The sequence below is a fragment of the Mixophyes fleayi genome, chromosome 4 (genome assembly GCF_038048845.1).
Source record: "Mixophyes fleayi isolate aMixFle1 chromosome 4, aMixFle1.hap1, whole genome shotgun sequence".
NCBI lineage: Eukaryota > Metazoa > Chordata > Amphibia > Anura > Limnodynastidae > Mixophyes > Mixophyes fleayi.
The window spans coordinates 32,401,646-32,425,278 of NC_134405.1; positions in this window are offsets into that span (position 1 = coordinate 32,401,646).

Below are 23,633 nucleotides of genomic sequence, written 5' to 3' on the forward strand. Positions count from 1 at the left end.
ATGTCTGTTTTACCTGTACTGAAATATAAACACAGGGTCTTACTGCCAATCAGTGATTGCTGAGTAGGACAGATACATAGTATTCCCTGCAAGCTGCTGTCTGTACTTGTCTCCTGTCCTCCAGAGGAACATCAGCTATCAATCTTCATTGTCCCCATGCAATCTTCATTGTCAACTCTTTCATCATCATTCTCCTCATTCTGGACATAGTCCAGAATTCAATTTTGCTATTCAAACTGACTCCCCTAATGCAATTCATGATTCCAAAGAGACATCCTTGTGTTCCATTCACTTGGTATTTCTGGCTGCTTGGTGACTTCCTCATACCAACTGAAAATTGACCAAGCCAAGGAGATGTTGGCTGTGAGGTAGTTAATCGAATAAGAATACATTATGAATAGTGAGCTCTTATGAAGAACAAGGACTGGCTGGCTGGACTTGGGGGTAGAGGGGGCATGCGCCCCCCATGCCAGATACCTTATAGGCTGCTGAGCACAGTTACGCCCCAGGCAAAATTTTGCCAATCAGCCCATGACAGCTAACAAACAGTCTTCCCCTGCTCTGGTGGCGGCTCTAGATGCTGAAAATGCCTTTGATAGGCTTCTCAATACAAAATGAAATCTGTTCAGTGGCTATTCCTGGCTCCTTGTTAAAAGCTCATTCCCACAAACCTTATAACCAGCCAAGGAGATGGTGGCCTTGCAGCTGTGGATGGAAAAAGGGTACATCTTAACAGAACAGGGGTTGACTGGGCTGGAGGTCAGGGGGGTATATGTCCCCCTGGGCCTATCCCCTAATAAGCTGTTGAGCAGATTCTCACTCCTCTAGGCTAAAATTTGCCAGCCAGTCCCTGATGAAGAACAGTTAATGTCATTTTGTCACTTACCAATAAACATTGTCTAATGCGATTATTGTGGTTTCACCGCACAAAGATATTTAATTGCAAAATATAACATGATTTACAGAATGCCATCATAACGCATAAAAGATATTACAATAAAGCAGAAAAGTATTAAATCCCGAATACATAAAATTTTTGCAAGCGCTTCACTTGGGCCTCAGTCAGGAAGGTAAAGAGCAAATGGCCCAGGGAAGCTTGCTTATATGCAGCTTCAGTTTGCAAAAAAACACTGGTGATGTCACTATGTACACAGACAACACTTAGGGCTAGATTTACTGAGCTGCGGGTTTGAAAAAGTGGGGATGTTGCCTATAGCAACCAATCAGATTCTAGCTTTCATTTATTTAGTACCTTCTACAAAATGACTGCTAGAATCTGATTGGTTGCTATAGGCAACATCCCCACTTTTTCAAACCCGCAACTTAGTAAATCTAGCTCTTAGAGAGGTCTTCATTGGTTCAGGGTTCAGGTCAGTCCAGTATAATGCAAATCATAGGTCAGTTCTAAGCATTCCTCTGATAAGGTGTGGCCAGCTCACTCCAACAGCCGAGCACATGTTGTGCCTAAGAGAACTGACCTAATTCAGTTTTTACCAACCTATTTGCATTCCAAACATAATGTTATTTTGAGCATAAATACTTTATCTTCAATAACTAGCGATTGCAGGAAGCGATCGCTTCGCAGAAAGTATTAGATACCTGATGGTAATGTGCAGATCAAAATGACACTAAACATGATACATTTCCTATATCCTGAGCCTTAGATACCTTTACTATAGATTTAGCAAGTAAAAATAATATCTAATACATTTTACTAATAAATAACTGTGGATTGGAACCTTAATAAATGTGTATTATTTAACAAGTGTAAGTGCGAATGTAAATGTGTGTGTTATTAATCCGTGCGATTGCTTCATAACATGTGGCATACTAATCGCAATTGCATGGTTAAACAATATTGATTAATTTGGTTTACTTCATCCAATTATTTGACTTTCACATAACCCACATGGTTTTTATGTTGTGTGCTTAAAACATTGAATATTTGGAGTTATACAGAAGGTAACCACATCATGATATAAAGAAATTAATGCCTTTGTGAACATGCCATAAAAATGACACATTACTGGTCTTATATTAAAGCCATCAGGGTACATATTGTTAGGAACTTACCTTGTCCCCGTTCCGCTGCGCTGTCAGCGGGAGCTGACAGCGGTGTCCATATCTTCAGCGCTGCTTCTGTTAGCGCTGCCGCACTTCCTGCTTCTCTCTGCTGCTGATCATGTGACTCCTGGGCGGGGAATTCAAACTACTATATCTTCCCTGCTCTGACACGCTGCCTGTGTCAGAGCAATGTGTTTCCTGTTCCTGGCTACAGTTCCTGTGTCCTGACTCCTGTGATCCTGCTCCCTGTTTACCCCTCTATTCCTCCTACTCCTGTGTACCTACCTGGCTGTGACCGACTATTCTCTGGATCTCCGTCTGGCACCGTATACCTGATACCTTCTGTGTACCGACCCGGCTGTGTTATCGACTATTCTCTGGATCTCCCTCTGGCACCGTATACCTGATACCTTCTGTGTACCGACCCGGCTGTGTTACCGACTATTCTCTGGATCTCCCTCTGGCACCGTATACCTGATACCTTCTGTGTACCGACCCGGCTGTGTTACCGACTATTCTCTGGATCCTGCCACGCACCATTGCCTCCGTGCATCTACCGGTTACTGTTCCAGACCTACTACGCCTGGAATTCACGGTTAGTGCCTGTACTTGCACCGCATTGTCTATTTTCTTGTCTGCCTGCCATCACTTAGAACTTTCTCCCTTACGTCAGTAGGCTAATCTGGGGGCCGCGACCTGCGCTTCTTCGGCAGCTAAGCCCACACTACCTTGCGTTGGTTCATGGTGAAGACCGGAAGACCGTTAGACTCCGCGCCCTAGGTAAGCCTGTGCTAATACTGACTAAGGCATCAAGATCGTAACACATATCTCCTCTAGTCTCTGCCGCAGAGCCAGCCTGATCCCCATCTCGATCAAGTGGGCTCTATCCCAGGCGTTCAGGCCACTGATATCACAAGGTGGGCAATAGACTTGATTTCTACAGCTAACAGACATTTTACCCTCACTCTGGTGGTGTCCCTAGATGCTGAAAAGGCCTTTGATAGGGTTTCCTGGCCCTTTATGAGAGGTATTATTAAGCAAAAGGCCTTTCAAGGTCAATTCTTATGCAAAGTTGCTGCATTGTGCCATAACCCTTGTGCTGTCATCCTTCCTTGCTTACAGTACCACTTTGGTTCCTCTCCCTATTGAGAATGGCACCAAACTAGGCTGCCTTTTGTCTCCTCTCCTTTTTGCTCTCTTGATGAAACCACTGACATCTCGGATCCGCAATATCCACAATTTCACAGAGTTTTGTAATTTGTAGGTATTCCGTTTAAATAAGTTTTATATTTTATATTTTTAAGGAAATATTTTATATGTAGGTTTGGTACAAAATGAAAACATTTTAAAATTATTTATTCTGGGAGCAACTCACCTTCATCTATCTACTTGTCTAAAATGACGATCCTATCAGCCAGTGTTATGCAACTATGTTTCATAAGGATTGTGTACACAAAACTTGGTTGGTTATCATCATCTTCCTAATTTTTTCAGCAAAGTAGTGCTAGCACCAATTTCAAGCAAGCTCTTCATTGTATCGTTGGTTTCACTAAAAAATCAATGTCATCCTATTGGAAAAACTCAACGTCATCCTATAGGAAAAACTCAGGAATGTCATTGCAAAATGACTCACTCCGATAAGACTCTCCTCATTGTCGATTAAGGGGCGAACATTGTATGTGCATTTCTACTGGATGAATTTCAACATGTATCATACTTTGCACACACTATAAACTTGGGGGTTCAGAATATCTTAAAAAAGGTCAGTGAAAGAGATGCTGTTTGTTGCCCATAAAATGTGTGGGATTTTTGGCATTCGGTGACCACATGTGCCTACATTATGCACATTACTGTGCAACTTTGTTTCATAAAGACTGTCTCTTTTATTAAACAGCCATGTATTTGCTGTCATTAACTTTAACCAGCCAGCTCGCTGCAGCCTTTGGCAAAAATTGGTTAAAATTTTGACAGTTATGAAGAGATCATTATAAAATAGATTGTGAATGACTGTAGATGAAATGTAGGAACAAAAATTGCTAAAAATCGCATGATTTTACCTTTTTTTCACAATTTTTAATTAAATCTACATCCAAAACCAAAACAAAGATGATTTTTGGCCAAACCAAAAACCACAACACGACAAAGGTTTTATAACCAAACCAAACACAAGGGTCTGCGCACATCTCTACATTACATAAAATAGGTGATATGAAGAATATATACAAGAAGCCATCGCTGTCTAAATATACATTTTATATTCTCTCTTTCTTTAAACCCTTATTTGATATATCGGATGGTCCTTGGCTTATTTTTTATTTTTTTTGCTAAGATTTTCTTAAATTATATTTAGGGGTATATTTACTAAACTGTGTTTTTGAAAAAGTGGAGATGTTGCCTATAGCAACCAATCAGATTCTAGTTGTCATTTTGTAGAATGTACTAAATAAATGATAACTAGAATCTGATAGGTTGCTATAGGCAGCATCTCCACTTTTCAAATCCGCAGTTTAGTAAATATACCCCTTAGTGTTGGAGTTTAGCCCTCTTTACATTTTATTATTATTTTAGGTCAAGGTGATTGAACTCTAACTCAGATCCTTTATATTCTATATCGCATATTTTATCATCTATTCTGTATTTTTTTTATACTTAGCAATCGTTTGTCTTGTTTATGAGATAAATACTGAAGCACATGGTAAAATGACGTGAGAACATTATTTTATTGAGGAAATGTAGAACAAAATATTAAATTTAAGGGCATATAAACTTCATATTTATTTTTTTATTGCATAATAATAAAAGTACTGCATAATATTACCATTAAAAACATAATAAAACCACAATACACAACATTTTAATCTTTATGTAGCCTCAAAGTGCCAGGAATAAGATACATCTCCTACAACCTGACTCTGCACTTCCTCTCTAACTGCAGTGGACATTACAACTAGGTATTTCTTTTTTATTTACCTTTCTTGCTCTTTTTTCTTAAATCCCAATGTTTAGCAACTTGTTTTTCGTACTCTTCTTTCATGGCTTTATATTTGTCCACATTGCTACTTCATTACTCCACTCACCTCAGTTTAACACTCAAAGGGGAAAATGCATCAGTTTCTGGTGATTTTGAAAAGTGCAGATGTTGCCTATAGCAACCTATCAGATTCTAGCTTTCATTTTGCAGAATTTAAATAAAGGATAAATAGAATCTGATTGGGTGCTATAGTCAACATCTCCACTTTTTATACCTGACGGAAAGTCGCAGCTTGATACATTTAATCCAGGAACTTTTTCCTATTTATATTCACTAACAGTAACATCCTCGCCCTGTCACTCACTATAAAATAAAAGATCACACTTCTTACAATCATCTTTCCTATCTTTCTCTCACTCTCTGCTTCTATTAGCTGGTGATATATCCCCTAATTCAGGTCCCCTTCACTTCTCCCATACACATATATCAGAACACTACTGAAACCCATCAAAACTCAAACATATCACATGTCTTCCATCTCTTCCAAAGTCCTTTAAATGTGCTCTTTGGAATGCACGCTCTGTTTGTAACAAACTTTACTCTTCCTCTCGAACAACCTCAAAGTTCTAGCAATAACAGAAACATGGCTCACGCAAACAGACAATGCCACACCTGCAGCCCTGTCACACAGTGGTCTCCATTTCACCTACACACACCCCCAGCCCTAGAGGCAGACAAGAAGGTGGGGTTGGACAACATCTCTCCCCACATTGCACATTCACAATTCTACCACATTTCCCATCACTCACGTTCACATCTGTTGAAGTACATGCTATTTGGATTTTTAATCCATTCTCTATGTGTGTTGCTGTGATCTATCCTCCCCCTGGACCACACCAACAATTACTTAGACATTTCTCTCCACGGCTCCCTCACTACTTATCTTCCGACATCTCCACCATCATCATGGGTGATTTAAACATCCCAATTCTGCTTCCCAATGACTCTCCCTAACTTCTTCCCTCTGCTTCTCCCACTTGTTTGAATCCTCTACTCGTCGCTATGGCCACTGTCTTGATCTTGTTTTCTGTACACTAAGCTCAGTTTCTGATTTCCTTAACATTCTCTTATCAGTTACAAGCTCTGCCCCAGCACTTTAACATATCTGCTGTCAACGTCTCCTCATACCAGCAGAAATCTTAACTCTAATAATTCTCAACAGTTTTCCACTTCTGTCCATTACCTTGTCTCCCCAATATTTACATTCTCCTCCCCTGATATGGCAGAACCTCTCTTTAACCAAATCCTAGCAATAGCCCTTGATAAGGTGGGTCCAGGTACTCTTCATACTCCATATCAACTCCGATATCAGCCCTGGCACAAAATATCCAAAAACTTTCTCATAGATCACTTGCATAAACCTTGTACCTCTAATGATTTCCCTAACATATAATGCAATCTACAATGCAATCTACCTCTCCTATCAATCTACCACACCTATCAAAATGCTTTGGACACTGTTAAACTAGCATTCTTTCCATATTTTATTATTATTATTATTTTTTTTATTATTATTGTTGTTGTTGTTTTTGTTGTTGTTGTTGTTGTTGTTATTATATTTTATTTATAAGGAGCCACAAAGGGTTTGCAGCGTCGTACATGACATACAAAAAACAGTGATCCATGACACAACATAATACATGATGAGCAAAATACAAAGATCAGACATGCTGAATGAATAAATATATCAAAAATAAAATAAAGGTAACAGGATGATGATGATAGGTTGCTAAATAATGGAAGTGAGCAAGCGTTACTTAAGATCGAAGTAAGAAATATTACTTAGGGTAGCTAGTTGGCAAAGTGCACAGCTACTTACCCAAACATTTTATTTCAAATTAGATTTCATTTTGCAAAATAAGACTTTTGAAATTAAATAAAGGGTTGGAGAAGGAATGTTTTTAGGGATGTTCTTAGCTATGCATAATGGTGTTTGATCATTTTAGCTCTGCAAAAGGACTTCTTATTTTCCTTCAACTCCGACAGTAGGTCTTTCACCCCAGTTGGTGTAGATTGGGTACTTTGCTCTACAATTTACACATTTTGAACCTCCGTGTTTCACTTCGGCACAGAAGCGCATTTGTATGAGCAGAAACATTTTAGAAGCATTTTAAGGAGCCTTTCTGAGCATTTTCATCTGCATACAATATGACTGTTTTGGTACTTCACGTTTACAGTGTGTGTCTGGCAGCCTAGTGCAATTTACATTCATATCAGTTTGGCTGAAATTCAGCTGATATTATTTAGTGATCATGAGTGTATGAATCTTTGTAAATAGCTGTCAGCAAATGACAGATCCCATAGATTTTAGTAAGACAAATTTTCAGCAGATATTTGCTGCTATTTGCTGATAAACAAAATGCTGAATCCAAAACACAGATGTGAAATCAGCCCGAGAAATTATTGTTTTATCTCCAAATTGAGAATAAATTAGAACATTACTTTCCCCTGTTTTCCCTGTGCACAGGGAAACGCCCTAGGTCTATAAATAGACCTCCTGTCTGTTCATATTACATTCTGCGGAGGGACATCTTCCATAGAAGGTCATAGTTTAGAGTTGTCCTGTTTATTGGTTTATTGTTTTGCCAAGGAGGATCCTATATATTATTTTGGCTACAATAAGGATGAAAAGAAGATTATTTTCAACAATTTTTGGGATATTTTTTGGGCTGCTTTATGGACAACTCCAGGACCTTGGATGGGATTTTTTTTGACCAACTACAGGACCTGTAGATTATTTTGTTTTTGAATATGGTTTCCAAGCAATCTGGATTAAATGTTTGCAAGATTGGATCCATTGCAGATGAAGACATCAGATGGTAAGTATATGGGGATTTATTATTTTTAATAAAAATATGTGGTTAGAATGAGATGTGTGATTTATTGACGTTTTAGTTAGGATTTTTTTTAGTTTTTTTTTTAATGTGGTGACAATGAGGGGTGTGATTTATTTAAACATTACTTTGTGGGACTACATGGCTCAGCGGGCCCTGGGTGTCAGGCACCAGCATGAGCAGAACATTATTGGTAGCCAAGACTGCTTGGGACTTATAATTCCATAAACAAAAATGATGTTTACACTATTTTTACACATTTTATTACTCCACACCCACCACCGAGGGTTGTGGGAAGAGCCATAGTGCTTTCAGCACTGGGCTGGGTATTCTTAGAGGAAGTCCGCACATTTTTTTGTGGACCACACTCCCTGGGGAATTCAGCCTTCTTCTGAACAGCCTGGGGTTGTTTTGCTATTATGCCAGGGGGACCACATGCTGCAGGTACCGCTGCTATAGTGCCACCAGCCCTGGTTGGCTTGCCTAGTGCTGGTTTTCTTGAAATCAGGCTGATCCCATTCTTTTTCTCCCCTGATTTTGCTGCAAACAGCACTAGGCTGGCAGCACTAGGGTTAATATAATTAGGGGGGCACCCCATGCATTTTGTTCATCAAATTTCTGTTTTTAAACTGTATTGAGCTTTATTGGTACTCCTGGAATCTTACTGAACATTACAGGCACTGCTGGCTACAGAGTATTACTGGTACTGCTGTAATTCTACTGAGCATTAGTGTTACTCCTGAAATCTTACTGAGCAATACTAATACTGCCAGCACTTTACTGGTACTGCTGACATTTTATTGAGCATTACTGGTACTCCTGGAATATTTCTGCCATTACTGGTACTGCTGGAATTTTACTGGTATTGCTGGAAACTTAATGAGCATTACTGGTACTGGTACGAACAGTAATATTGCAATTTACACTTCATAAATGACCTCCAGAGAGCTCTTTTTCTTCTCATATTTTATATATATATATATATATATATATATATATATATATATATATATATATATATACGCTGTAAGAGGGGCACTATTTGTTTGGAAATAAGATCATATACCAAATCACAAACTGATTTGGTAGTTTTTCTTGTAACTGGAACACACATATATGATTATATACATGTTCATAGGATTTTTCTCATTTAATTAAATAACTCAAAAAGAGAATAAAGTGCTGGATCTATTTGTAGTGCACTATGTGATTTATGTATTACATATATTTTCCTTATACATTAAACCACAAAATTGATTAAAACATAACTTTTATTGTTGAATAAAATATTGAATTCTAAAACAAAAGCATTGAAATATAAAGTGAAAAAGTGCAATAAAGTGATTTCAAAAGTCCTGTGTATAGTTATTTATCTATTAATTATATAGAAGGCAGTAATTATGGATTTATGTCCCAACTTTCCCCACTTTCTACAATAGAATACCTGGTTTGTTTCTTAATATTTTATAAAGCTATAGTACTCCAATAAAAACTCAAGATAGCTATTTCCATATACATTTTAGAGTGTCACTTATTTTTATGGTAATTTGTTAGTGGCAAAATCTCTGTTTTATCTATATTGTCCCTAGTGGATTAAAAATGTCCCTTTCCATCAAACAATTGCTATTCTTGGTATCTAGCACTCCGTCCCCAATATATGAGTATGTAGGCTGGTTATAAAATTCAGCCAAATAAGTTGATTGCAGTGACAGGTGAATTGCTAACTACCTTTCAGAATGTAGCTTGGAATTGCACAGTGATAGATTAGGTAGCTATCATAAAGGTATTCCTCTAAATTAAATCATGTTAAATTTAAATAGTTATTAACATACACAGCACTAAAGCAAACGTGCGTTTCTTTGGTAAGCTTTCTTCTCTCTTTTGCCTAGAGACCAACCAGGTATTCTAGTGTAGAAAGTAGGTACATGAATCCATAAACACCACCTTCTATATAATTAATAGATAAATAACCATACACAATAAAGTGATTTTTAAATCACTTTATTGCACTTTTTCAGTTTATATTTCGATGCTTTTCCAGAAAACAATAGTTTATTAAACAATAAAAGTTATGTTTTAATCAATGTTGTGGTTCAATGTATAAGAAAAATATATGTAATACATAAACCACATAGTGCACCACAATTAGATCCATCTTTTTGTTCTCTTTTTTATTTATGTATATTTTAGCTGGATGGTAGCACCTCAAAACCTAAAACATATGAGAAGCAAAGATCCCTAAAGGGAAGCTAGATAATGAATTGACAAATGTTATAATGAGTAAATGTGGTTTTATGAATTAACTTTTACGACAATAATCCCAACAAATTGAGTTAAATAACTGCAATAGCAACAAGAAAACATACCACTCGGGGCACTGCTGCAATGGATAACATTTAATGGAAAAAAAATTGCTTTTCAGAGCAAACTTCAAACTATGTCAGCTTCCTAAATGCAAACATGCATAGAAAAAAAATTATCTGTACAGAATAATGCATGAAAAAGTTTAGGGACAACCTAGGAATCCATAGAGTATTATTTCCTCTTTAAGGCTGTAAACTGCTATTACATCTCATTTATGGTTATGTAAATTCCATGCGTAAGGAGATGTTACAACATAATGTAATAAACAGTGCCACCTGCTGGTAACTCAGGGTAAGAGCATATCCACACTGATTCACGGTTGTCCAACGTGGTGATATAAGAGCTGCAGGCCTGGGATTTAAAAAAAAGAATGTTCATATGATACCGATCGAATTACCTTAGGCTCCTAAGGCTAAATTGTCTAAGGTTGTATAAAACAGCAAAAACATGTGTGCATCAGGCTTTATGATGCCCCCTCGCATATACAGACAATTGAAAACAAAGCCGACAAATGCATTATGTATTTGCAATATTACTGAGTAAGCACTACTCCACTCAGCCAGTAGAGGGCATGCTCTTTCATTGTGCAGACTAGGGGGTTGATTGACCTCTTGGCAAAGACATCAGGGAGAAAAAAAATGTAAGTATATATCATTACACATTAATAATTACTTGATCTCTGACTTTAAAGTTTCCTTGCTATTAACAGGGCTCTTTTTAAAACTATAGACTGAAATGTTGATGAAGAACAGCCTTGCTTAATGTTATGTTAGAAGCATTGGTTAAATTAAGGATAATCTTCCTTGCAATGAGATGCATTTTTGCTCACTCTAAATTAATTTACAGTTGACATCCATGAGGCCTATTGATCAAGGATATATATATTCCTTAACTTATGCAGAAATGGCTGTTTCAGCATCGCTATTTTAACATAGGTGTTCTTTGATATCTCCAGCTTTAACCAAATTAACGCTCAGTGTCCTATCATTTTCTATGAGGACTGCAAACTGGAGTCAATTTATCAAGCTCCAAAAAGCTTATCTACAGATGGCATCAGCAGCTGAATTCTATGGGTACTGCAAAGGCGATCGGTAGAGGGTTCTCATCCCTCCCCTTGTCAAGTTATTGACGTATGCTCAGTTAGGTCAGCAGGGGACAGAATGAGAAAACTTTTGCTTTCTCATTGGAATTGTCTTCGCTGGGAAAGCATCTTACCAGAGGGGATGTCCCGGTATGATTAGTATAAAAAAATACATCCCTTATCGGTGAGATCAGCGGCGATAAGAGATGCTACTTTATGGACTAAAACTAAGTTCCTACATAAATTTTCCCCTTAATGTACTGATCTCTGAACCCAAATGACATAGCCCTCAAATAATCTACACCTGGTGTCGAAGTCAGCAAATTGGATAAAGTCATTTCAATTAATATCGAGCAAACTTGATTGTCTTTGTCTGAAAAGATGCGTAGAGCACGCTACGGCGTGGAAGGGCGTATCCAGCCGCAACACGTGGCAATAAACAGTTTTTACACTTTTATATACATTTGCACGAACACTCACATTTGTAATTAGTACACATTAATTGTAGTTGACACACATAGTTATTTATGTCGAAATATAGTAGTGTTTATGTGTAATATTATAAGTTATATGCATACTAGTAAAATATATGGTACAGGTTAAAAGAAATGTGTCATGTCTGGTATCATTTTAATCCCCCAAAGAGATCACACATTGCATACTCTAGTTATTGATGTTAGGAAATAAACCTTTAATGTAATACTGACTATAAATTGCTAATGGACTAGTTGAAACTGGAGTCTTGGCGGGAAGATCGGAGCACATCCCCTGGAGAGATGGCCCCCACCTTTGGATTCTTTAGTTTTAACTAGCCTATGATCTGCTACCTCCTGGACCTTCCTGAAACATGGACCAATAGAAGCAAGCCACACCACCTGCATTGTTTTACTGTATTTCTGTCTGCATATAAGCAGGAGCTTTTCATCTAGTGGACAGTCATCTTGACCACAGACTTCAGACCTGAATGACTGTCCACTGGATCCAGAGCGCCTGCCATAAGTAACGTCTGTTCTTATTATTTCTTTTGAATTATTCTGCTACTTTTTGAGAATAAATATTTGTGCGTTGGAACCACAAATCGAGATTCGCCAATCGTTATTGGATAGTGAAGAAGATATATATAATTGAATATTATATATATATAGTTTTCCTTCCTTAAATAACTATTGTCTCTATACAAAAGTACATAGCTTTTGTCTGAAGTGAACTGTGAGGCTCGGTACATTTACATATCAAAAGAATTGGCTTCCAATCAGATACATCAGCCCATCCCACAGAAGTTTTGTAATTACCTTCTGAAGACAAAACTGCCTTTTTTGGGATCAGACTGATTACGTAGACACACACCAAGGATTCTCTCCCTGTTTGGACTGAAAAATAGTAAAGTATATATGAGCCCTTTAATGGGGCTCTGCTGACATTGTAAATATGAGTAAAATGTACTCTGTGCATTGTTAGTGATCTATAGACTATAGGAGCTACAATAGGCTGTGTTGTAAGCTTTGTTATAGAGTCACAGACCATGTGGTGTAGCTGTTAAGAAGGGTTTTGTTTAGGGTAACACTGTAAGCATAGAAAGTGAAGTTGCATGGGATAGTTATAGAATTAGATGTTGTCATTGTATTAAATGTTAGTTTGCTAAAGAAGTGATGCCGTTTAAGGGTTTGAAATTAGTAATGAGTTTGATTGTATCAATACAATAGACTTCATACTTGAATAGTATTGCATTTGATGTAGCAATAGTGTGGCTTCTCTGTGAATATCTACTAGATAAAGATGCATACTGTATAAATATATATTGAAGTTCTGGTTGTTGATTTTAATACTGACTGTATTTGGTAACTTGTCTGGCGGGTGTGTGCTCTCATCCCCTTCCCCCTATGTGTGTAATTGCTACTAGTTAAACAGATATGTGATAAGATGAAAAGACTTCTTTGGATGTTGCTGGGAAGTTTTGTAGAGATCTCCCCTCCTGTTAGACAAGAAATGTTAGTAGACATTGTGTGATAACTGCTGAATAGAGAGCTATTTGTGGTGGACTGGCTAATACTGGTTGTAATGAGTTATGGGTCTGTCCTGACATTACATTGCTAGTAAGTGAGGCCTTGTGAGCCAACATGAGTTTGTAACAAAGCATGGCAAGTCAGCCATTTTGGATGGTGACTACATTGTAAGAAGTTTTATTATGGTCTGAGATACATACACACAGACACATGCACATACGTATGCATAATTAACAAGAAATTAATAAGTTATTGTACCTATACACAGAATGCCATCTATTATATGTACCTTGTATAAGATTAGGTTATCGAAATTATATTACATTATTGTACAAGTAAAGATTCTATTTCATTCATATATATCTGCGTTGTGGTTATGAATTTATAATGTCTTGATATAGGAGATATTATATATATAAATTTGTGTGATACAGTAAATCAGGTTTAAAGGTTTGAAGTAGACGTGTCATATGTGGGAAAGCGTAAATGCATATGGTAAGATAACGAGCGTATCCAGAAATAGAAGAAGATAGCGTGCGCAATTATGGCGTAAATACGGGTCCTTTAACAATGGCGAGCCAGAGCCCTGACTGTTTTAATTGTAATATACTAGGAAATAGTAGTGAAAATTGTTATATTGTTAATCTAATTCATAGAGGGGCGGGGACGAATAGCATAGGTACACAAAGGAGGTGATACTTATGTGTTATTAGTGTACGCTTTCTCTGGAAAGAGGTTTGGACAGATAGCATTGTTTTACTTGAGGCCTGGAAGATAAATAATTAATTACAGCAAATCTAGATTATGATGGTTACTCTTGGGTACTTGGCAGTTTTTGTCAAGGGGTGTGTGATATCTGGGTATTATAGAACCCTGTCAAACAAAAGAATCGCGGGAGTAGCGCTCACAGATTCTTAGCAGGAACGCATAAGCGTGAAAGCTGGGACACCCTGTCCTGTATTGTAGTGGTAGGAGGTGATTGTTTTGAAGATTGTGTAGAAAGATGCCTCTAAAGTACATCGGAGATGTCACAGGTGCGTATTATTCGACGTGACGAAAATAGCGGAAAAAGGCGCAAATTGTATTATAAGCTGAAAGTTACTTTGGGTTGATACAATATTTTATGTTATATGGATAGTTCAAGTTGCTTGTCACTTGTAGATTAAGTATACAAGTTAATCCATAGAGGTACTCCAATATGTAAATTCTGTAGAAACACGCCTTTGACAGTTGTTTAGTGGGTACGGCTTTGGCGACACTTAAATTATGAGCGGTTCATGGCCAATGTTTACTCGGTAAAACCATTATTAGCTATTCTGCCTGGGTGCAACCAGATCTGCAAGACGAATTTACCAATCGTTATACGATTGAGAACAGCATTTCCACTCAGTAGGCAGGGAGATATTCATACAAATCACTAACACACAAGTCTATAACAGAAATTTTTTAAAAATTATAATTTCTTGGATACTTGTTGTTTTATTGTTTCTTTAAGTCATAATGTGAGGAATTTGGCTTGAAATTGGGCAGTTGGAAACGCATTTTCACTTTCCGAGATAGTGCGGCAGTCCTTTGGTAAAGTCCTGCAGCAAGGAGAAAGACGTCCTAAAAGAAGAGGATCTTTCTAGAGGCAACAATGAGGATTCGTGAGAAGTAACACGGATTACAGGTAACAATGAGTTTTGTTATGGCGCAGAGAAGCTGCGCTGTAGCTAGTATCAAATAATAGGGAATGTAAGAATAGTGTAGGAAATATTTTTTGTTAACCTATGTTGTAGGAGGGCCTTGCAACATAGATTTGAAGTGTAATGTTGGCACTGGAAGGGGTGCTGAAATTGAGCAGTAATTGGCACTTGAAATGGTGCTGGATTAGCGCAGTTATTGGCGCTATATTTAATGTTGGCACTGGACGGGGTGCTGAAATTGAGTAGTGTTGGCACTGGAAATTGTGATAAATACCGCTGATTTGAATTTTGTGATGTCCATAAACAATTAATTGGTTTATGTATGTATAATGTGTGAAACCGTTTACTTAATGTTAGCGCTGATGACAGCGCTGTGGTTGAAGCTGCAGATTTTATGCATGAGGCAGGATTATTATTTTTTCCTTTCTTTTGTGAGGGTATAAAATAATTGATAGTTATTAAGATGTACAAATATATGTGAAATGCCTTAAAAACTATACAGGACTACGCTTTGAAGAAAAAAAACAAATGCTTCCTATGGAACAGACAGTAGCAGGACGCCAGACTGAAGGAAACAGCTGGCAGGAAAAGCATGTAATGCTGAACAGAGGATGTGGCCTTATATGTATATTTGCTGAGCTAAAGAGATTTCCTTATATGTCATTGTCGTTAACCAGTTAATGCTGTACTCTATGTATAAATAAAGGATCAGCTTGCATAGACCCTAAGAGCTGATTTTGAAACTGCAACACCTTGTTTGTGTATCATTTCTCCACTTTGCTGTCGACGGCAAAATACCACATAGGTAATCAGGTTATCAGAGATTGATAGTAGGGGCACCAAGCCTCGGTACCCCGACATTTTCTGGGGACTTCGTCTGGGATACTCAACATACCAGCCCAGGACTCACCAGAGACCTCCTCAATCTTCAGGAACAGCAGACAAATCCGTGCGGTGAGTAGTTAAGTGTGGTGCATTTGCAACTCCCTACTCCATCTGCTCTTCCTGTAAGATATAATGTGTGGTTCAGTAGGGGATGATATAACGGGTATTTGAACAAATTACTGAATAACCTGTTTTCCTGATATATTTGTTTTTTTGTGAAAAATAGATAAGTGAATGTATGTGTTTGTGTCGATACAGGATATATATAAAAGGATGCAAATACATAACGTATTAATTGACCTCGATAATCAAAAGCATTCCTCTATACTTGTTGCTGAGACCTTGCCTTGTTTTGTGTAGATGATTGTCCTTGGGTTTGAGAGGTCATTATAAGAATCCTTCGCTCCTGTAAAGATTGAGTGATATTGTACTGATAAGAGATGTATAAGGGGACAACATAACCTTGAAAAGACTGATCTGATCAAAGACTGTACCTTGCATATGCAACTGAGGCTTGACCTTGTTTTGTGTAACGTGCGACCACTGGGCCAGCTGTCAGTCTACAAGGGTCCTCAGCTCTCTTAGAGGTTTAAAAAAGTAACAACCGAGTAACACGGTAAAAGTGCAGAAAGGTTGCTCACTGATTCTGGTAAGGGTCTTCCGCATTTCCTTGTTGGTACCTCTGCTAAGAGGCGCCTGATGTCGGAGGATAGGACTGTCTACTGTCTACTGTCTTTTATCTAATTTCTTAAAAAAGATTAGATGACACCTTCAGAAAAAATAGCTGAGTGTATTAGTGGAATTATTTTAATAGTAATAATTGTACTAGTATTAATATATTGTTTCATAAAAACATCAAAGGGAGCTGAGGGAATCAGAGACATGCTGTGGGGAGTATAAATGTCAGAAAATAATCTTAGTTGTCCAGACTGTAAATGTGTTGTTATAATTCAAAAGGCATTGACAATACAAACTAGTAAATTGATAGCGGTGATATGAACTGACACTGATTGTTCAGTAACATATGGTAAGCATAAGGAGGGAATTTTTAATCCAACGATATATAGAGCAATAGTTGGAAGTCATGTTTGTCCAGACTATCTAAAAACCCAAATAGGATTGGGATGGTGGCTAATATATCATTTTTTAGAAGGATAAGGCCACCTACATGTCCATTAATTAATAAAATATCAGTAAAGTATGTACCCAAGTTGATCAAGCAATCCATAACAGGATTTAATTGTAAAGGTGTATAAAATTAGAATAACAGTCACTTCTCAGGCACACTAGGGGCCGGTATTCCCATAACTGCAGTAATGGGGGCCCAGGGCAGTAAAGGTATGATGGTACAGACATCATACACTCCTGCGGATCTAGTTAAGGAAAGAGAAAGTATTGTGGCTGTTAGAGAAATCTATATCATCTTTAGGAAGGCGGGATTGCCAGATGTTCAGAAAGAATATAGTATATGGATTACTAGGAATAATAAAGAACACCAAGTATCAGCATGGGTAAGGGCATGTAGACAAATAGAACAAGAACAAATGGTAAAGGAGGAGATGTTAGAAGACATCCAGGGACATACAGCTGTAAACTTGTCTCCTACTCAGCCACCCCCAAGTGCACCATCAGACCCACATAGTCACCCATTAGAAGGGACGTCAGGACAACTACCCCCTGTAAAGGAAATTATGATATTTTTAATTAAGCAATTAAAAAATTCCACTTCTCTCTCGAACTATCGCCCCATATCTCTTCTCCCATTTGCCTCCAAAATTCTTGAGAGGCTCGTCTGCAGCCGTCTCACTTCCTACCTTTCTGAATACTCCCTCCTTGATCCTCTCCAGTCTGGTTTCCGCCCCCTCCACTCCACTGAAACTGCCCTGGCTAAAGTCACCAATGACCTCCTCTCTGCAAAAGCCAGGGGCCACTTCTCCCTTCTCATCCTCCTTGACCTCTCTGTAGCCTTTGACACCGTTGACCACCCCCTCCTCCTTCACACCCTCCAGTCTTTCGGCCTCTCTGGCCCAGTCCTGTCCTGGTTCACCTCTTACCTTACTCACCGTTCCTTCTCTGTCACCACCTCTGGGTCTCTCTCCCCCCCATCCACCCTTCCAGTCGGGGTCCCTCAGGGCTCTGTTCTGGGACCCTTACTCTTCTCTCTATACACCTCCTCCCTGGGTGAACTCATCAGCTCCTTCGGCTTCAGCTACCACCTTTACGCTGACGACACTCAACTATACCTCTCCTCTCCTAATCTCTCTCCCTCCCTCCTCTCTAGGGTGTCCGCCTGCCTCTCTGCCATCTCCTCCTGGATGTCCTCTCGATTCCTCAAACTTAACCTTGCCAAAACTGAGCTCATAGTTTTTCCTCCCTCTCATACCCCATCCCCTTCTGACCTCTCCATCACTGTCGACAACACCTCTATCTCCCCTGTCCCCCAACTTCGCTGCCTTGGTGTCATCCTCGACTCCTCTCTCTCCTTTGGCCCCCACATCCTCTCTCTTGCTAAATCCTGCCGCTTCCAGCTGCGCAACATCGCTCGCATCCGGCCCTTCCTCTCCCAAGATGCCACCAAATGCCTTATCCACTCTCTGATCATCTCCCGCCTGGACTACTGCAACCTCCTCCTCACTGGCCTCCCCCACTCTCATCTCGATCCCCTTCGATCCGTCCTTAACGCTGCAGCTAGGCTTATTTTCCTCTCTCGCCGCTCCTCTTTTGTCTCCCCCCTCTACCTAGCCCTTCACTGGCTCCCATTCCCCTTCAGAATCCTCTTTAAGCTCCTCACACTCACCTACAAGGCCCTCGCCAACTCCACTGCGCCCTACATCTCCACCCTCCTCTCTATTCATGCTCCATCCCGCCCTCTCCGTTCTGCCTCTGACCGTCGCCTCTCTTCCCCCCTTATAACCTCCTCCCACGCGCGTATCCAAGACTTCGCCCGCGCTGCCCCCCTCCACTGGAACAAGCTCCCTCCCTCCATCAGAACTTCCCCTAATCTATCCAGCTTCAAACAGGCCCTAAAAACCCACCTTTTTCTTAAAGCCTTTCTGTCTCCCACTTAACTTCCTACCTTATCTTCTGCATCTGTCCCCCTACTCTCCCTCTCTCCCCTGCGTCTCTCTGTCTGTCCACCCCTCCCCTTAGATTGTACGCTCCTCTGAGCAGGGCCATCTCTCCTCCTGTTTCCACCACTTCTAACTCTGCTCTCCAGCTACTTAGCCCTCCTCCTCAAAGGTCCTCCACCCCACATCCACTTTCGCTCCCTCCTCCCCCCTGGGGGTCTCCCTGTCTTCCACGCCCCCCTTCTTGGGCCCCGTCATTTTCGGATCCTCCCTCCCCCTTCCCCGCCCTCTCTAGCTGTGCATTGAGCGTACTGAGTTGCTGTGTTTACTGTACTGTGCTGTCTCCCATTGTATTGTGATTTTGTTTGTCTCTGTACGGCGCTGCGGATGCCTTGTAGCGCCTTATAAATAAATATTAATAATAATAATAATAATAAAAGCAATATATAGCTTTCATAGATAATGTAGAAGTCAATTAGTTAAAAATGACTAACTACAGACCTTTGTAGGTAAAGAAATTCCAATTAGATTAACAGATTTAAAGGATGAGCGGTTATGCTTCAAAAATTTGGATATAACTCACTTTCAGTAAAGATAAGCAAGATAAGCTGTCTGTCCTGCTCTAAGTGAGAAAGATTTACAGATGTCTTTGTTCAATTGGTTGCAGGTCATAGCTACAATTTAAAGGATTTTGTTTATTATTATAGTATGTAACCATAAGAGGGTATGCCATGTTTTATGTATAAATATTAGTATACCAGTTTCAGTAAAACAGAACTGATTAATCTAGACAACAGTGTGAGTCTCAGATCAATTCTCCAGTGTACACCGTACACCTGAATTAGAATGGATTTTACTGGTGGCAAAAGGTCTATTGCCTTTAACATACTTAGAGGCCACAGTGAGCTTCGAAAATCTTCCTGAAAAACTGTGAAGGAGTCGGGGAGAGGCAGAACTAGGAACGACAAAACCGCGGTGGGTAGAAGTTTTATTCTGCTCTAAAAAGGTCATTGTTATTTCTGTGTCTCCTAAGATTCATCAGTTTGATGTGAAGGTTCAAGAATACTCACCCTTCTGGTTCTGATAAGATTCATTGTTTGTATTTGTTATATTTTGACATATTGCTTTATATGTCTGTTGTTGAAGAAAGGTGTACAATAATATTTAAATTAACCACTGAAGGATTTAGAGTTAATAGTATTTGTGCTGGTAGAAATTCGAGAAAGCCTTTTAAATTCAGAGGGTCATTCTTTTTGTCTATTGGAACTTGAGAATTGCACTGGACTATTTTTAGCTGCAGTCTTATTTTTTCATATATTCTCTTTTGCGCCAGATATAATACTTTTTGTATTGGTTGTACAAAATGAATTAGGAAAAAGAAAAGACAAATTACACATTGTGCATATTTTTTTTAGTTTTTTGCTATGTTTCTGTTAGAGATGAATGCACTCGGATTTCCTGAATCTGAGCCCACCCGAACGTTGCCGATCCGAGTCGGATCCGAGACAGATATTGGCGCCAAATGAAAAATTGAAACCGAGGCTCTGAGTCATAATCCCGCTGTCGGATCTCGCGATACTCGGATCCTATAAATTCCCCGCTAGTCGCCGCCATCTTCACTCGGGCATTGATCAGGGTAAAGGGAGGGTGTGTTAGGTGGTCCTCTGTCCTGGTAGATCTCGTGCTGTGCTGTTTAGTTCTGTGCTGTGCTGTGCTGTGTTCTGCAGTATCAGTCCAGTGGTGCTGTGTGCTGTGCTCTGTCAATTTTGAGTTCAGTGGTGCTGCTGGGTCCTGTGTGCTGTGTCCTGTTCAGTCCAGTGGTCCTGTGTCCTGTGCTCTGTGCTTCTAAGGGCATAGTTATTTCCCCAATATTCCCAAGTGTTTAATAAATTAAAAAAAAGTTAATAAAAAAAATATACAAAAAACTAATTAATTTTTTTTTTAATTACAACAAAATTTGCCAAACCAATCCTGCAGTATAAGCCCATTGGTACTGCAATATTACCAAGTTCACACATTCAGCAGTAAAAGTCCAGTGGTACTGCTGCAATATTACAAAGTTCACACATTCTGCACTATTAGTCCAGTGGTGCTGTGTGCTGTGCTCTGTCAATTTTGAGTTCAGTGGTGCTGCTGGGTCCTGTGTGCTGTGTCCTGTTCAGTCCAGTGGTCCTGTGTCCTGTGCTCTGTGCTTCTAAGGGCATAGTTATTTCCCCAATATTCCCAAGTGTTTAAAAAATTAAAAAAAAGTTATAAAAAAAATACAAAAAAATAATGAATTTTTTTTTTAATTACAACAAAATTTGCCAAACCAATCCTGCAGTATAAGCCCATTGGTACTGCAGTATTACCAAGTTCACACATTCAGCAGTATCTTGTGCTACATATAATGGAGAGCAAAAATTTGGAGGATAAAGTAGGGAAAGATCAAGACCCACTTCCTCCTAATGCTGAAGCTGCTGCCACTAGTCATGACATAGACGATGAAATGCCATCAACGTCGTCTTCCAAGCCCGATGCCAAATCTCCTAGTACAGGGCATGTAAAATCCAAAAAGTCCAAGTTCTCTAAAAATAGCAAAAAGAGAAACTTAAAATCATCTGAGGAGAAACGTAAAGTTGGCAATATGCCATTTACGACACGTAGTGGCAAGGGACGGCTTAGGCCCTGGCCCATGTTCATACCTAGTGGTCCAGCTTCACCCAAGGATCTTAGCCCTCCTCCTCCTCCCCCCCCTACAAAAAATTGAAGAGAGTTATGCTGTCAGGAACAAAACAGCAAACAACTCTGCCTTCTAAAGAGAAATTATCACAAATCCCCAAGACGAGTCCAAGGGTGTTGGTGGTTGTCAAGCCTGACCTTCCCATCACTGTACGGGAAGAGGTGGCTCGGGAGGAGGCTATTGATGATGTAGCTGGCGCTGTGGAGGAACTTGATGATGAGGATGGTGATGTGGTTATTGAAAATGAGGCACCAGGGGGGGAAACAGCTGATGTCCATGGGATGAAAAAGCATGCCTGGTCAGAAGACCAAAAAATGCACCTCTTCGGTCTGGAGTTATTTTTATCCAAATCCGGACAACCAATGTATGGCCATATGTAGCTTATGTAAAGCTCAAATAAGCAGGGGTAAGGATCTTGCCCACCTAGGGACATCCTCCCTTATACGTCACCTGAATAACCTTCATAGTTCAGTGGTTAGTTCAGGAACTGGGGCTAGGACCGTCATCGGTACAGGGACACCTAAATCCCGTGGTCCAGTTGGATACACACCAGCAACACCCTCCTCGTCAACTTCTTCCACGATCTCCATCAGATTCAGTCCTGCAGCCCAAGTCAGCAGCCAGACTGAGTCCTCTCCAATACGGAATTCATCCGAGGAATCCTGCAGCGGTACGCCTACTACTGCCACTGCTGCTGTTGCTGCTGTTAGTCGGTCATCTTCCTAGAAGGGAAGTCGTAAGACCGCTAAGTCTTTCACAAAACAATTGACCGTCCAACAGTCGTTTGCCATGACCACAAAATACGATAGTAGTCACCCTATTGCAAAGCGTATAACTGCAGCTGTAACTGCAATGTTGGTGTTAGACGTGCGCCCGGTGTCCGCCATCAGTGGAGTGGGATTTAGAGGGTTGATGGAGGTATTGTGTCCCCGGTACCAAATCCCGTCGTAATTCCACTTCACTAGGCAGTCGATACCAAAAATGTACAGAGAAGTACGATCAAGTGTCCTCAGCGCTCTAAAAAATGCGGTTGTACCCACTGTCCACTTAACCACGGACATATGGACAAGTGGTTCTGGGCAAACGAAGGACTATATGACTGTGACAGCCCACTGGGTAGATGCATCCCCTTCCGCAGCAACAGAAACAGCTGCATCAGTAGCAGCATCTACAAAATGGCTGCTCGTGCAAAGGCAGGCAACATTGTGTATTACAGGCTTTAATAAGAGGCACAACGCTGACAACATATTAGAGAAACTGAGGGAAATTATCTCCCAGTGGCTTACCCCACTCAGACTCTTATGGGGATTTGTGGTGTCAGACAATGCCAGTAACATTGTGCGGGCATTAAATATGAGCAATTTCCAGCACGTCCCATGTTTTGCCCACACCATTAATTTGGTGGTGCAGCATTACCTCAAGAGTGACAGGGGTGTGCAGGAGATGCTTGCGGTGGCGCGCAAAATTGCTGGACACTTTCGGCATTTAGCCAGTGCCTACCGCAGACTAGAGGCACATCAAAAAAGCATGAACCTGCCCTGCCATCACCTCAAACAAGAGGTTGTGACGCGCTGGAACTCCACCCTCTATTTGCTGCAGAGGATGGAGGAGCAGCCATTCAGGCCTACACAGCCACCTACGACATAGGCAAAGGAGTGGGGATACGCCTCAGTCAAGCGCAGTGGAGACAGATTTCCGTGTTGTGCAAGGTTCTCCAGCCGTTTGAACTTGCCACACGAGAAGTCAGTTCCGACACTGCCAGCTTGAGTCAGGTCATTCCCCTGATCAGGCTGTTGCAGAAGCAGCTGGAGAAAGTAAGGGAGGAGCTGGTAAACCATTGCGATCCAACAAAGCATGTAGCTCTTGTGGATGAAGCCCTTCGTACGCTTTGCCAGG